Source organism: Pinus tabuliformis, chromosome 9 (assembly GCF_031772625.1).
Source record: "Pinus tabuliformis cultivar Carrire ecotype Pingquan chromosome 9, CPIR1, whole genome shotgun sequence".
Lineage (NCBI taxonomy): Eukaryota > Viridiplantae > Streptophyta > Pinopsida > Pinales > Pinaceae > Pinus > Pinus tabuliformis.
In genome coordinates, this window is record NC_142307.1 from 1,605,294,269 (window position 1) to 1,605,299,984 (window position 5,716).

Consider the following 5,716-nt stretch of genomic DNA (forward strand, 5'->3'; position numbering starts at 1 on the left):
TTTCATGGAGGAAATGATAGCACATTATGAGGATACAAAGAGAAACACCTTCTTTAGCCAATTGATAAATCTCAAACAAAAGTGTTCAATGGAAGAGCACATTGAGGACTTTAAAAAATTGAATATAAGGGAAAATGATATTCCTGAGAAGCAGAGGATTGATGTCTCCATAGGGACTTTAAAGGATAACATTCAACATGAGGTTCGTCTTTGGGAACCTGATTCATTGGAGAGGGCATTTAGTTTGACAAGAAAAGTGGAAAGCAAAATTATGGCAACAAGGAAGTCTACCCCTCACAACTATAAATATGCAAGTGTTGTTTCTCCTAGCCTTCCACAACCTACAAGGTTGACACCACAACAATTGGAAGAAAAAACAGCAAAAGGGCTTTGTTACAATTGTGATAACAAATACACTAAAGGTCATACGTGTGCTGAGAAGAAATTATTTTACATAGATTATGAAGAGGAGGAAGAAAAGCATTAAGAAACATCAAAAGAAGAGGATATACACCAAGGAACCAACCCTAGAGAAAGACGAAATGAATCCCACCATATCTTGTAAAGCATTGGCAAGAATTACCACTCCTCAAACTCTCAACATAGAAGGACATATCAAGAAGAAAAAGGTTCAAGAAGTGAAATATCATTGAGAAAGAAGAAATGAATTCGACCATATATTGTAATGCATTGGCTATAATTACCACTCCTTAAACTATCGAGATAGAAGGACATATCAAGAAGAAAAATGTTTAGGAAGTGAAAGATCACATCGAGCATAAAGAAATGAATCCGACCATATCTTGTACTGCATTGGAAGAAATTACCACTCCTCGAACTCTCAAGATAGAAGGAAATATCAAGAAGAAAAAGGTTCAAGCAATGAAAGACCAAATCGAGCATCAACAACAATTTATCGAACTTTTAAAGGATAACACCACTTTGGCGCAGAATCAAATGAAACAAGAGGTAGATCAACATCACAGTGAAAGAAGTTTTGATGTAGGCGATTGGGTATTTTTATGCCTACATCTCAAGCAAGCTATTTATGAGAAGGAAATGTTGGCAATACTACATGCACTTAAGAAATGGCGACCTTACCTAATGGGAAGACACTTCAAGGTAAAAATGGATCATGATAGTCTGAAATACTTTTTACAACAAAGATTACCTTTAGAAGAACAAAAAAAATGGGTCACAAATATGTTGGGTTATGACTTTGAAATCATCTACCAAAAAGGGAAGCAAAATGTTCTTGCAGATGCACTCACAAGAAAGGATGACTATGTGGAAGCATTATTTTGTGCTATTTATATTATCCAACCAAATTGGATAAATGAAGCAAGGGATGAATGGAAGAAGAATGAAGATGTGTTGCCACTCATTAAAAAGTTGTAGAAGATCCCAGTTTAAACAATATTGCCAGAACCTGATGAGGAAGGAAAAATAATATTGGAACCTAGAGCAGTCACAGAAACAAGAACTCGACATCTATGAAATCGATCAATTTCAGAGTATCTCGTCAAGTGGAAGAACTTACTTACTGAAGATTCCACATGGGAGGACAAGAATTTTATACAAAAGCATCAAGAACTACTCAAGCCTTGAGAACAACACTTTTTGAAGGAGAGAGACATGTTAGGTCCCTATACTACTAGTGTAACCCCTTATTGTTATTAGTACAACCCCCTTATTATATTGTTGGGCCCATGTAGTCCCCATATTGTTATTATTGTGCACCATAGAAGCCCACTATTGTTATTATTGTGCCCTTACATTATTATTGTTATGTCGGTTCTAATTATATTATGACCCCTTAGACTCCTATATATAGAAAGGAGGTATTGTGATTTGTAGCATCTAAGAATTGTTCATTTGTGTAATGTAAAGAAGGTTTCCCCCTCGAAGAGGCTTATTTCTAAGGCGTTGATCTATCTTTTCTATCTTTCTATGAGCTGGTTTCATAACAGAGGTTCATTGAGTGAATCCCTCATGTATCTACTCTATATCATTTTTTATTTGTAAAAGACTCTCTAGGTCTATCTTCCTTAGTATTAGTTTTTGTAATTTCATCCTTTTAGATAGTTGCAAAATTTATTACTTAATCCAATATTATTAGTCATTTGGAATAGTATCTATGACTTTAGACATATTACTATTCTATCGGTCTACTTTATCTACTAGAATACGAGTAGACATAAGAATCTAATGCTTTATTTTTTTTCAAAAATACAAAGCTAGTGTAACCTACAAAAAAAATAAAGCTATATTTATTCAATTTCTAATGCATTGATTTGAGTGTACACTTTAATTTCTATATGGATTGATCTAGAAATAATGAAAAAAAAAACTAAAATTAGTGCATGTCCACAAAAATAATTTTTTTCATAAAATTGGAAAGATCCCCTTACATGCACATCTATGTCTACAATATCATTCTTATAAATCTTAAAATGATAGTTTTACATGTTAATAGGCTTATTGAATTATGTTAATAATGCGATGGAAAGTTTTAAGTGATGATTCATCTTGTCAAAATTGAAACTCCGTTGCCTAGATTGCATACAACAATGTCACCTATTCTTTGTAGGAGTACTCTATCAATACATGTATGTTGAAATTAGTGAGCTAATTTCACTATATATGCCAATTCCTATTTCACTTTCAATTTATATGTGAATTTCTATTTTTGTTTATATTACCGGTTCTATTTTATATTGTTATTATTATTTACATATTATTTACAAATATGATTCTCCAGCTAAACCAAATTGCAACCTATGGGCACCTCAGTTTGCTTAGGATGTGGAAGATTGGTTTTTTTTTTCTCTTATTTATATTTTAGATAATGAATAAGGAAGGTATAAAAAAGATGTTTTCACATATGTTTTAGATTTGAATATAGTTACAGGGTGGAATTTGGAGGCACACTCCAAGGAATGTCAGTTGATATTTGATCGTTCCTTCTTGTGCATTTTAGTAATGGCTAGAACAATAGATAAATATATACATTGAGATGTTATTGCATATTTCACTATTGTAACATGCTCTCATGGATACATTGCTTTCTAAACTTAATCCACCAACAAGTTTCATTGGGCTATACCAATATATCCCATTAAATTATCATTTCATATAAATTAACCAATATAGCCATTAAATCTATACAAATATGGTCAAATCAATAAAATGTAAGTCTAAAAGTAATATTCGATTGCATAATTAATAAATATTATAATCATTATGTAGAATTTAAGATATATTAAAACTAATTAAATTCTTGACTACCACTCAAATTTTGAATTACATACATTATCCCAATTAATACTAAAAATCACTAATTTTTATAGTGTAATTCAATTCATGTTTGTGTAGATATTATTATAAAATTGTTAATGTCTACTTAACATAATAAATTTCTATTGAAAATGCAACAAGATGATGGAGCTTAGTGGAAAGGAGTCGCCTTCACTAAGTGGGCCTGCAGGCTATTTTTGGCGCAAAGTCTATTTTTAGACATATGGATCATGGTCTATGAGTTGCAGGATGCTATTTGTGGATGATTGGTCATGTTGGTAAAAATAGATGGACTTCTATTTTTAGACATATGGGTGGTTTCTATTTTTAGACTGCCAGGCTAAAAATAGAACAGTCGAATATTATTAGCTCTTAATAATATTTGGACTATAAACATTATCTTATCCTCTTAGAGCACTTCAGTTCGAGCTATGGATGTGGCACATGCAGCTGTCGGAACGAAATACGCCTTTCTTGTGGGTCAGTTGAGCTATTGCATAGTGGGCTTCAGTTAGAACTCATGTGGTTGAGTTTGGTGGAGTTGATTGTGGAGTTGATGGAGTTCTGTTCAGTTTGACTTGGTTAAACTAGTTGTATTTAGTCTAACTGCATAATACACTAGTGATGAGTGATGTGAATTAATTATTAATTAATTCACTAATTATTAACTCATAAAGCAACTAAAGAATACATCAGTTAACTCTGTGCATGGACAGTTCAATGGAGACAGGTGTTAGAGGTTGAGATTGCTATCAGTTGTGACTATAATTGTGCATGAGATTTACACAATCATGGATTGAGTATTGCCAATGAGGATTGCGTAGTTCAGCCAAGAGAAATACGAGTTTGGATCAGCCATTCTCATGCAGGATTCGCAGTGGAGGCAGGCAGACAGTGGAGGAGATTTGAACCTGTGATTGATTCAGATCTGAGCTAGTTTTGTCTGTAATAGGTGGAGATAGTACTGAGTACTTGTGAGGAGTATTGTACTATGTATTGTTACATGTTATCAATCAATATAATATATAGATAGTGTGGGGTTTTCAGCTGTATGCTTTCCCTAGGTTACATACTGTGTTAATGTGCGCATGCGATTGATGTTTCACTGTTTTTAATTCCGCAAAATTGATGATCAACGTAGAGGAGGTTATGTATTATGCATGTATTCCGCAATAGTGTATAATCAGGATAATCTCTATGAATAAGTGTCATATTATTCAAAATTTCTACAATTTCAACATTATAAGTTCTAAAATTGTAATTATGTTGTTGGAGTTTCTTTGACTACTTGTTGGCTTTTTTTGTTTTTTTCACTAGTATGCTAAGGTGTTTTACTCAATGTAATCATATAATTTTACATTATGAATTTTCTCTATGTTTTATTTGGGAATTAAAATATAAGGTAATTTATATTTCACTCAACTTTCAACAAGGTTTTTTCATAAATCACTCCACTAGAGTTTAAAACAAATCTTAATGGATTTTAATTTTAATTAGAAAGTATTTTTAAACACGATACAATTTTTAAATTAACTCACATTCAATCTTTAAAATCTTATTCAAAATTTATTTGAATTGGATTTTTTTAGAGAAGAATTCCAAATCGTTGTAAATGATATCCGCATTTACATTTTTCCTCCAATCTTAATTTCAATGTTAATTCCAAATACATCAATGATCTATAAATCTTGCATATCAATTGTCATATTTATTACCATATAATTCATAGTTTATATTTATCGTAGGTTTTAACTCTACATAGATAATTCTTGCAAATAGATTCTCAATAAATAGAAAAGATTCAATAGAGAACATAAGTAATTATGTGAATAATTTATCCTAGAAACCCAAAATTGGGAAAACCAACAAGGTTTTTAAATATATATTATCTTTACAATGTTATAATAAAATATGTATATGGTGTAGAATTATTAATCCCCAATCCATTAACCCTAGATTATAATACAAACATATTGGATCTACAGAACTGTGGAAAAAACCACCATGCACCTCAAAATAACTAAAATCAGAAATCTCTAAAAGAGATAATTGCGTTCCAAAATATGCCAAAAACGGATGCAAAAGCTGACATTTTTTTTGGTGTTACCTTGAACCCTGTGTAGGAGGGTTATCGCCCCTATATACCCCTCTAACAGGGTGGGATGAAAACTACCCCTATGATCCCCCTACATGTGTGCTACATATAATTTATGCAAAGAATATAACGCATACCCCAACATTCTCCCCCTTATTTTCTTCTTTTCACATAGGGGGACACAAGAGTATACGGTCAACAAGTCAAGGTAGTTATGCCCATTATTTCTCTACACCAAGAGAACTTCCTAGTGCTCATGTTTTTTTTTTAATTTATCTACAACATTCTTCAAACTTCTTGTCTTCAATCATATCCCTCACAAAG